Source organism: Rhyacophila brunnea, unplaced genomic scaffold, assembly GCF_057557595.1.
Source record: "Rhyacophila brunnea isolate RB1 unplaced genomic scaffold, BYU_Rbru_1.0 scaffold_16, whole genome shotgun sequence".
Taxonomy (NCBI): Eukaryota; Metazoa; Arthropoda; class Insecta; order Trichoptera; family Rhyacophilidae; genus Rhyacophila; species Rhyacophila brunnea.
This window is the reverse complement of record NW_028232816.1, coordinates 936,184-948,650: the sequence shown is the minus strand read 5'-3', so window position 1 is coordinate 948,650 and position 12,467 is coordinate 936,184. Positions and strand designations below refer to the sequence as shown.

At 32.8% G+C, this 12,467-nt stretch overlaps 2 protein-coding genes across 4 annotated transcripts in view; one reads left to right on the top strand and one right to left on the bottom strand.

Moving 5' to 3' along the window:
• Positions 1–12,467, top strand: part of LOC147074107 (uncharacterized) — a 404,768-nt gene that overhangs the window by 59,457 nt on the left and 332,844 nt on the right. The gene's annotated exons all lie outside the window — the stretch shown is intronic.
• The window catches only part of LOC147074109 (uncharacterized), a 287,538-nt gene that overhangs the window by 11,412 nt on the left and 263,659 nt on the right, over positions 1–12,467 (bottom strand). The window lies entirely within an intron of this gene.

Here is a 12,467-nt window from a genome sequence, read left to right as displayed (position 1 = left end):
CGCTCACCATAATGTGGATGATTTGATTTACATGGCCCGAGCTGTGTCGTATGCGAATCGACTCCAGGAAGCCAATATAGCTTTGCTATGAGCCAGACGAGTTTGGCCGCGTAACGGCTCTCTACTCTACACCATGGTGCTCATCCTGAGAAGAATGTCCGCCCACGTTTTGATTGGTCACAGAAGTTTATTACTTTTAATACTTACCTATGTAACTACCTACCCATATTGATTTTTTCCTTTATAACATTGATGATTTATTGTAATATATTTAGACCAAGCAAAGAAATTACATGTCACACCTCCTTACATTTTTAAGTTTAAGTCGACCACCCAGTTAAGTACCTCTTGGATTGATGATTTTTAATAGATAGGTAGTTTTAAGTATTTTAATAAATAATTGATGTTTTATGATAAATGTTGAATTTCATTTTTTCACCCTTTCCTTTGCTCAGCTGTTAAGTTATAAAATATTATTATATTCGCAGAGAGCATAATATTCATAGACTATAGATACATCTAGACGCCACCCGTTGCATTGCTAAATGAAGCTGCGTGCCATGCGTTTGGTTTGTGGGCGAGCGAACGCATTCGTCTACAAATGTTCGAGACCATAGACCATTTCGGTAGTGCTCGCACTAGACGCTCAGAATTGAAATATAATTTTCTATTTTTTTTTACGTTATATAGTATTTTTAACCGGTCAAAATGCAACCATTAGGTAAAGATATCCATAATTTAAGTTATTTTAAAGAAACTAGGTCACTGATATTAAAATATATAATAATATACAAATAAATTATCACGAACATGTATCAACTTACCTATGAAGCGTAATACCATCTTTTTGCTTATCAGTACGGCTACCATATTTTAATACAACACATAAAACCATCTTTCCTGCTTAAATAACTAAAAATATTTACCAATGACTATGTTTAACACAAAAAATAGCAATTTAGCAACACGAGCTACGACGCTACGTGAAGCGATTTACCACAATTTGTCGGCGATACTTTTGGAAACTAACTCAAACATATGTAAACCTTTTATCTTACTCTAGCGCGTGTCACAGAGATTATAAGGGTGCCGAATACTTTCCCACTCGCACTCATGCATCGTTTTTGTTCAGGCCTTGATAATATTACTAATTGCACTTTTGGAGGAGTCCACACTGCTCTAAAGGGATCTTATAGAATATACTAGGTATATCACAATATTTGTGAAGGTGACATTCTTTATGAACATAAAACACAATTTTAAAACATATCTGCTCGATTAATGGAACCGCTCGAAGCTGTGTCCCATTGTATTCTTACCAAGCCGCAAAGGTCAATAATACTAGCATAATTTGTAAAAAGCTTCAGTCACATTACGGCTAGTTATGCCGTTATTGGATATAATACTGGTGACTAAATTGGTAAAGCGCATCAGCCAGAATTCAATGTATACAGGTTCGAATTCTGTCAGGTGTCATATTTTTTTAAGTACCAATGTTTCTGAGGTGTTTTCAAACAGTGCAAGTAGGTAGGTATATTGTTCTTGTCGGTTTATAGGAAGCCAGCGGCAAACAAATTTTGAAAATAGCTGATATACCTACTGGATTATTTGTTAGGTTAGGTTTTCATTTTTGTATTCATGAATTTTGCCAAAATCAGCAATAAAAATTGGCACGGTTCCCGCCTGGCTTTCTGTAAACTGACTTGCACCGGTATGTAAATCAGTGCCCCGCAACCTTTTCTCACCCACGACACACCACAGGTCTTCACAGAAGACAGTGACACACCGCATGTAAAACAATTTATACACCAAAACATGGACCCCACATCCTGAAGGGGGACCCCAGACTAGGATATTTGCCCCCCCTACCTATCGCTAAGGTTAAAGACAGTGTGATACTCTAAAATAGAGTTTTTAAAATGGTGTTTGAGGTAAAATTAATGGTATTGAATGTTTGTATTTATTAATACATCCACTTGAATTATGGTTAGTTGTCTGGTTAAGAATATTTGTTTGTCGAATATTGACACAATAATAATACATAATTATTGTAACCTACAATCGAATGTTTTAAATTATTAATACCAGCGTAGTAAAATAGCGCTGCAGTCAATTATTTTTAATATGCATTTTTTCACACAAATTTGTAATTTGTGTTTATCTTACTTATCTGGTTGACCTGCCACGCAGTCCCACCCCTGAGCCTGGTCCCCCAGGCTAGAGGCCTATCAGTCCCCCACCCTGTGGGGGCCATGCACCAAAATAACATTAGTTTATGTTTTATTAGTTGATACATAATTAAATATACATAACAGACGAGGAAGAACTAAATGTACATTTGCATGTATTTGTATTAATAACAAATTAATGTGATACCTGAGCTTCTTTCAATGAAGGTAAAAGTTTTATATATTTTTTGACTTGATATTTGAAAAAGCAACCCTAAGTTCTTGGTTATACTACATTCTCGAAATTTTTAATTATAACTTTAGTTGAAAAACTTTTGCACACATATATCGTAGGTATGGTAGCTGAACTGCAATAGCCTTGTCGGAAATCCAAGAATATTCTTTTTTAACCGAAATCCAGAAAATAGCCAATGGAACATCTGCAAAATTCAGTTTTTAGAGTCCCATCGTTTCTCAATTCAACTAATTCCTCTCAAATTTATAGAGAAAGCGCTTCTATAGAATTTTCAGCATTGGTTGCGAAAGGGTTTCGAATCCAGTAGTATTGATTGTATGAATGTAATGATGAAATTTCTTTTGCTGCAAAGTTAATTGTTTTTGAGACGGGTCCAAAATTAATTGCTTGTTTTTAATGGTGGTCTGGTAGGTCCTTTGATACATTTGTAGAGATCCTTGTCTTAACTCCTTCTAGTTTATCAGAGCACGTCAATATAATATTTTCATTCTGACTTTGCATTGTTTTATTAATTCCATGCAGGTGCTAAAATATATTACCGAACATATATTTTTATATGTACGCAAATTTGGTTATTAAGTAATTATCGTATAATATACAAAATTATTTGTTTTTTTTGCAAGTAATGCACCGCGACACACCTACCGTCTAGCGGCGCACCAGTGTGCTATAAAGCTACAAGTCTCATGACAGTGTTAAACAGAGTATGATTCTCTCAGTTCAGATGGCATCCTAGTTATTTTCGTGGAGCGTATGTGGCATAGGTGCTGGTGCATTATGGCTCATCTATCAATATTGACCACGGCACTGGGTGTGTAGAAAATGATGGGTATTAGGAAATGAAAAAAATATCGACGTTATCGTGACATTGTTACCATAGAATACTTCAATGTAGTTACTAGGTGCTGGGAAAATTCTAGGGAGAACAATAATTATCCACTATAACTGCTTAAGCAGGGATGTGGTAAATAGACGGATAAACTTGTATTAAATAGTATTTCCAGTACCCTAAACCTGAAAGGCGCATCACAAGTGACAGAAGATTTTGACGTATGATAGGCAACGACAACAAACTTAGTATACATATAATCATAGACAATATATGACAAAATACAAATATTTAATAATTATTAATTATACATGATTCATACGCTGTCATTCGAAACGATAAGGTGGATAATAACTTCTTATAATTTTGTTTATTGGTTGTCTTATTATTAAACGTACTTAAAATTGGGATTTTTAAAGTAACTAGTGTTGGATATAAAGCTTGCTCGTCATAAATTAATGCATAACGAAACATTTATGAACGCACGAGGTCTAAAGATACAGTGAAAACCATCAATAATTTGTAAGATAAATAACAATAAATAGTATAATATTATTATATTGTGACATTGGAGTGATGAAAACAGTTTTTGGTGACAGCTATGACTGTTGCGAATGGCTTTGCAAAGTATATTTTGACGACGCACCAATAAAAATATATACAGGTGCTTTCCAAATTGAAGCACGAAGATGTTGATTATCATTAATTAGTATAAATGGAAAACAGGTAGATAGGAGCCGTATTGGCTGTTTTGCGAAACTCTTTTGACCATACCATCCATGCGGATGCGGTTGTTTTTGTTCGGGATATTTTGACGGGGTAATTAGTGAAAATGGAAAAATGCGAATTTTTCGCGTAATTTACATGGAAAAACAATAAAAAATATATGAAAAATCATATAATTAAATTACTCAAAGGTATGCATTTAAAAAATGTTTGGTGTTAAAACTTGACGGCCACTCAAAATTATTTTTCTAGGTTAATATAAAAGACTCTCACGATATAATCTCGAAAACAAAAAAAAGCACGTGCACAAACGTAAGCCAATAATAGGCAAATTGATAACCTAATAAAAAATTAAAAAAGTTTGTTGGATGGTTCTACTTAACGTTCATCAAATATTTCATATCGAATAACTCACGCACTATATGATTATAATGCAGGATTATATATGCAGGATTACGCATTAGCTATGCGACAAGAGATTTTACTGAAAGAAATATTTTTAAACCCACGCAGTCAGGTTTTGCATACAAACTTAAAAATTAAATAAAGCGCTGAATACAGATGAAAAGACAAAAATGAATCGTGCACTAAAGTTGACTACCAACGCACTAGTGTTTACAATTTAAAATTAGAAAAAAATCCAAGTTTAGTGACACAAGTATCCAGCATTTAGCTGGGTCACCCAAATTGAAATGCAAACAACCCCCTTAATGTGCGTGCACAAACAAAAAAAACGCGTGCACAAACGTGCACTAACGATGCACAAACGAATGCACTAAAAAAAAGTTGAAATTTCAACATTGGGTGACCCAACGTTTAGCTGGAACACCCAATTTGAAATTGGAATTTTTCGGTTATTATAGGTGCACAAACGAAAAAAAATCGTGCACAAACGTGCACTAACGATGCACAAACAAATGCACACAAAAAAGTTGGAGTTTTAACATTGGGTGATCCAGGTAAATGGACCTTAATTTGGCCTACAGCATGTACTTACAGGTTAAGCAACCTTTATTTAAAAAAACAGATAATTATTGGCATTGAATATTGTAGGCAATCCATTAGCGACTCATTTTTGGACACGTCGTTTTATGTCATAACACACTTCATTTGTCAATTTTCAGTGACATCTTGTGGTTCAATTACATATTATAGTGATATTAAATGTATTGTCAATACAATATATCAATCAATAATTGCAGCAATCATAATTATTATGATTGCTGCAAGAAACAGTCTTATCTTAAAAATGAACTGATGAAGCACACAAGATAATTCAAGTGAGTCTGAACAATGTTCATATACCGTCGTGACCCCGAACTTCGCCTAGTTTTAGTGTGATTTTGCGTAATATCATAAAAATTAAAATGTTTTCGTAACTAGTAATTATATCCAATGAAGTATTGCGTTGTCAATTTTGTAGAAGTGACATGAAATTTCACATTTTGTAGGGAAAACATTAATTTTTGATCATTGAAAGACACCAGGCGAAGCATGGTGTACTTACCCGAACTTCGCCCAGCGTTGTATTTTTCAAAAAATGTAGCCATATAATATATACTATTAAATTTTTTCCTTTATTTATATAATTTATATATTTATATAATTTATTTATTTATATATTTATATAGTTAAAAAAAAAATAAAAAAAAATCGGTTAGGTACATGTTCAAACACGCGCGTCAATATCATTTTACTCCCTACTTCAATTATAGTTTGTCAATTTATGGCTACGGCCGTATGTTGTAGCTTAACCACTGGGGAATGCCAAAAGAAATGGCGTATTTCAAAAAAATACTACCTTATTCTTAGGTCAATAATTATTATAAAGCAATCATTATTCATAAGATGTTTATCACACTTGAATGGTCAAAGACATAGCTTATAATAAGTATCTTTAGAATCATCTTCAAATGTGTTAATCTTGCCGATTTTTTGAATAATACAATGCCTAATTCTTGTCAAATTTGGGATCACAGAGATTATCAATATATTTTTTTATCGTGAATATTTTACAAAAATTATCTCGTAATAAATTATACTTATGGTTTCATAAATGCGTTTAAAAATTATTAAACGTAAAAAATCTTAACACCACTGCACAGTTATGTACCGAAATATGACTATATTCTAAAACATTAGAGCGAGAGGTTTAAAAGAATACTATTTTATGTCACAAAAATACTTTATGCAGTCATCAAATGTTTAAAATAACTATAAAGGATAATAAGGCTTCAAAATTATATAAATAGATTATCTACAACGTTTAAGGAGTGTCCAGGATCATGGTTTGAAAATACAATAAAAACTCAATTTTAACCTTCGACGAGCATGTCCCCCCTTAAAATATGTTATAATCATTAGAATACAACTTATTAACATATTGTAAAATCGTTTAAAACTACTGAATCAAAATCAAAATTTCTCTGCGATAATATGGGTTCAGTTCGTGTAGAACCAAAACAATATCGGTTTTAATGATTTGAGAAATATAACCAATGAAAATATAAAAAGGAACATTTGTTTACAACTACAATTAATTAATTTAAATCAACTATACATGTAAGTATACCAATAACGAAAAAAATACAAATAAATCGCATTCGATTAGAATACCATAGATAAAAAATGATAGGTAATAAAAAAATCTTATGATACAATTATTCAGCAAACTTTTATGCACATAACACAACATTTATTCACTCATAATGTCGTATACACCATAAACATTAGAATACAGCTTATTAATATACTGAAAAATTGTTTAAAACTTCTGAATCAAAAATCAAAATTCCTCTGCGATGTGATTTCGGTTCGCTTAGAACCAAAACAATATCGGTTTTATTAATTTGACAAATATCATCTACCACCGGCCAGTGACGTTCACCCCGGTCCGGGAATAGTCTCAAAGGTACTTTATCTACAACCGGTCCTGCCCTCGGACCGATCAAGAACCTTTGTTTGGCTAGCTCGATACTATTCGGGGAGAGGGTGATCAACTAAAGTTCTTGATTGACACTTTTGGAATACACTTGATCGATATTATTTAACTTTATATTATTTAGAATCGCCACCTAATAATAGGTAGACGTCAAGGTTATTAATTATCCAATTAACTTTTAGTTTGAATTTATTTTCGTAAATATTTACGTAAATGTCAGACAGCTGACCACCTGTCACTATTTTCAGATCAGATGTTTTCCGTAAAATACTTCGTAGATTATTTTCAAAATAAAACTCCTTGTGGTAATTCAGTTTAAATTATTTATTAAATTATTTGCAATAGTAAATTTATCTTCCTTTTATTTAATTGCTTATTAACAATTATACACTTTAATTTTAATTTCAAATAATTGCATAAATATTTTATAAAACTTATTTAAATTAATTATTAAATAAAGTTAATTAATTATAATTCTCTTATATTTAATTTATGTACGATCACACCTTATAACTATGAGTCGCCGACCGTAAACTTTGAAGAGCTATGCTCTTTCAAAAAAAAAAAAAATATTTATCGCGGAAATAACTTCGCGAACGATGACGCGTCGCAGTATTATTCACGTTATCAACTGACAGCCCGAACACGTGTCGGCTGCGATGACGTATCAACTCGTGACGCGTCGGGAATAATCTTCGCGAACGAATTACTTCGCGAAAATAATTAAAACTATGTGAATTTGGTGCACCCTCGGGCACAACCTCACGGTGATATGAGAAGATCGACTACTAACGGTACATAAAATACAGGCCGTTATATAGATTCACAGCGCGAAAAACCCGAGATTTTGACGTCATTCGAAATATGGACCAATGGGAGATCGTTCTACCTCCTCCACAGAGCTAATGGCCAAAGTTTTGGACCAATCACAGAAAAGTCGTTTATTTCCCGGCTTTTCCGGAAAATTATGAACATTCAATAGAATAAAAATATATAATTAATTAATACCTATAGGCGGTACAAGTTTGATAACAATCGTGAAAGTCCTTATAGGGCTTTTGGCACAAATTGTCCAAATATCTGTTAGTTCATTTATCGAGCTAACGGAAAAGAAAAATGAAAATATTTTCGCTAAAAATAACACGCAACAGAGGCGTGAATCATTAAGACTACCGACTGGCTACGTATTTGCAAAGAGAATGGCAGAAAAACAAACTTGTCCGTTTCTTTTATGCAGAACTTTTGCGGGCTAATTATGGATGATCGGAAAGGGTTGCGGTTAAAATTTATTCAATTATATTTATAGAACACTTCAACTTAAAGGTATAACATTAGTTTCAATCAAAATTTCTATGACAAGCCTTCATTTATTAAGTTTGAAAATTACCTACTTTGGGTAATTTAATATTGATCTGTCGAGGTTAATTGACAGATCTAAAGAATAATTTTTATTCATAAATTAAGAGAGCAACCGAGTCCTTAGACTTACATTGTCAGAATTTCTATTTTCGAAATTCCTTCATTTAACTTTTACAAAAGTAGGTACTTAAATTGGTACCCTTTTTATTATAATTCGAAATATTAATTTGTTATTTAAATTAAGTGTGCGTAATCAGTACTTACAAAACGTAGGTAATCATTAGATTTTAAATACGACAATATTTGATATCATAATTTATTTATTTAAGTTATTTTACTTTGGCCGCGGCGAAAACATCGCGACTTAATTTAGAAAAATAAAATTTATTTTTATATAATTCAAAATCAGATTAAATACAAATGAACATTTATTTACAATGTTTAGCAAATGATATCCCATAAGTCGTTTACAATTTATTATCTATTTTTAACCTTAATCCTATACATTTCAATTACTTACATTTCACCTTATAAGACCATTTGGTCCCCTTGAAAGAGAATTCATCCGTAGTTCATTCTGAGGGGCTATAAGTCACTCAGACTGCACTACGGGACTCAATACACAATAACTATAGCTTTGTTTAGAGATTAGGCACGTATTTTGCAAGTAAAATCGACATTCACGGTCGGATCGAAAAGTTGTGACGTCACTAATTTATTAAGGAAAAATGCCGGCTGAGGGCCTACATTTTGGGGCCGTGTCACCAGCCATATCTGTTTCTTCTTTTATTTCTCAAAAATTTTATCTTATAGCAAATATCTACTAATGCTACTAATAGTCTCTTCAGAATCTGATGAATCTGTAAGTATAATGTGTTCTTTTCGCTTCTTAGTTTTAGTGGGTGGAATTATTTGAATATCCGAAGTTACTGTAATTTTTTTGTTTTGATGCCTTTCGTGTTCTGAGCATTTCCAATCTTTTGGATCTTTAGATGTTCCAGGTAGAACTATTTCATTAGATGCATTAGAATGTTCTGGTACAATTATGCTATTCGCTGATGTATTAGCATATTCTGGAACAATTATTTTACTGGATGTATTTGAACGTTCTGGGGGGAAATTGTAAGTTGACGCAGACGTACCAGGCTGGATGTAAAGTCTTTAATTTCTTTCTTTCTTCATAGGGTTGGGTGACCTATTTTCCTTCAGGTAATCTAAAAATGATATTTCTATTGAATATTCATTTCTATTTGATACATCAGGAAATTTCCGCAGTACTTTCTCTGGGTTAAAAGGGTATATGCCGGTATTTACAAAAGCACTAGTAATATTATGCCTTTTTTCGTCCAATTCGTTAATCAGCTGTTTAAGAAGTTCTGGAAAATGTGCCTTATTTAGAGATGTTTCTCTTGGATTCTGGTATTTATATTTTAATAATATAGTACGCCACAACTTCTTCATGGGCCCAAAGTAACAAACATCTAACGGTTGAGTCAAATGACTCGAGTTTGGTGGCAAAAAAACAAATTTAATATTGTTTGATTGACACAAATCTACAACGTAATGATTGATGTGTGTCGCCAAATTATCTCCAATTATAACCTTTGGTCCAATTTTAGAATTAGCCCAAGGTATAGCTATTTGTTGGAACCAGTCTTCAAAAATAACAGAATCAAACCAGCCAGATTTGCTCCTGTTATATCTTGCTCCAATAGGTCCATTTATTCGCCACTGGTGAAATAAATGTTCCGCTTTATAAACCACATACGGTGGCAAGCAAACACCGCCTGGAGATATGGCAAACATCACAGAAATTGATCCTTTTGTGTAATTCACTACACGTTCTGGATATTTAATACCGCGGCGAAAAATGGACTTGGACGCACCCGGGTCATCCACCAAATTGGTGTCATCATAATTTAATATATTTTCCGGTGGTACATCTTTCAATGTCTCTTTCAAGTTTTTGAAATACATTTCGATTTGACTTGAATTTTTTTCGGCGCGTGATCTTTTTATATTTTGAGTGGATCGTGTTGTTAAATTAACTTTGTTACGTTTAAGAAAAGAATATGCCCATTTTTTCCCTGGCGGATTGCCATCGAATAAAAATTGTCGCCCATTGGACAATAGGTATCGATGCACCACAAGTCTTAAGTCCAGCAGAGTCAGTGGACAACCGTAATCCCCAGCAGCAATTAAAACTTTCACAATTTTGTCTTCTTCTTCCTGAGTAAGACGGGTTGGAGAACCAACTGGTTTTACATGTTTACCATGTAGCCTATCCAGCAATGTTCTTCTTGGAATGCCAAATTGTTTTTCCGCTTGATACGACGATAACTTTTTATCTCGCATTAATTCTAATGCAATATTCATCATCTCCTCGTCGTGTTTGGTGGTGTAATTTCTTTTTTTATTAGACATTTTCTTCGCACGGAATATTTTATTTAAAACAAAAAATATACTCATGTAGTTAATAAGTAATATTTGTTGACAAGATCATGCAGACATATTATTTTAATACAGATATTTCAAAAACATAATTCATGGAATGTAAAATAATAAAAAGTACACATGGTGGTGCCAACCCTACGCGTAGGCGAAGCTGGGATCACTTTGGCGGGAAAAGGCTAGAGTCTCTTATTAATTCAAATTAAATGCTTATAATCAAAGATAGAGTTCTAAATGTTTTCAATTTATAAATATAAAACTACATTAAACCTATAGAATACAAAAATAATAACTTACCTTCAACAGATTCTTTTTACAGACAAATTTTTGTAAGACAATTCGTAACTCGAAACTCCCGCATCACAAACAAACGTGTTTTCCTGACACATCCACATGAAGTTAGATTAAAATTTTGGCGCAAAAATGTTACCACTATAAAACATATATCTTGGAAAGATAGTAGGAATGCCATTGTCAAAGAAAGAAGGGTAATTTTTAGGTTTAACTAAAATAGGCGATGTAAGGTACTGCAGGCGAAGCTCGGGGTCACGACGGTACGCAATTTGAAATTGGACGCCGTTTTTCAACCGCTGTACTGGCTACAAAAGACTACTATTGGAAATGTTAATAGAATAATATGTATGTGCCCATTTTAATAAGCAATATAACTGCATATTCAGTACATTATTTGTCAAAAATGGAAAATACAAAGAGATTGAAGACTAAAAGACAAAATATTTAATGATGTTAAATTTTACAAATCCATACGACCAGGAGGAAAACTAAAACATATTCGTAACTAATTTATTCGAGCACTGCAATATAATGGATGGAATTAATGGAAATATTAATTTCAAACTGCGTTTTAGTGATGACTGGCAAGAGCTTCCTGTACGAATAAATTAAAGTAATCACTATTATGCAACCGAAATTTATTCTTTGACAGCCTCCCTCAACTATATCAAGAAAGGCTTAAAATAAAATTAAATAAGTACGAATAGGTACCTTCAGTCGTTGAAAGCAAGTATGGAGGCTGATTGCCACTATTTTTTTTCTAATCTGCCATTTGAAACCTAACTTGAATACACTTTGATTATGTAAGTCTTTTTTCGTTCATTTATGCAATGCCTATTTCCCCTATGTATAATTATGTTACACCGAATGTGCGAAATTGACTATTACATGAAATGGGCAAAATTTTCGCTAATTCATGTAATAGTCAAGCCTGTTGCCTTATTCATGAATTAGGTCATTTTTCTGCTGAGTACATGAATTCGCCACGGTATGGAATTCTTGAACTGTCAACATGACAGAAGAAAAAGTAAATTTAATACGGATGGTTTTATCAGTTATAATTGGACATAATATAATATTATTATTATTAGGTTAGGTTAGGTTTTGTAATTCTAAAACTATCACAAACATTAAATCGACCATTGCACAATTGATACCCAAGCACGAATCAAATCGCGAAAATACTTTTCAATAAAATTCTTGCATTTGATACATTTAGTTTAGTTGCAAAAAATACCACCGTAGCGCTACTATCTAATTTGTCCAAGACATGAAGTAGGCAGAAAAATTACTGCCGATTTCACGAACTCTCCAGATATTTTGTTTAATTCATGAATAAGGCAACGGGCTTGCATTTTTCATGATTTAGGCAAAATTTTGACCATTTCATGTAATATTCAATTTCGAACATTGGGCGTAACATATACAATTTTCCAACGTAAA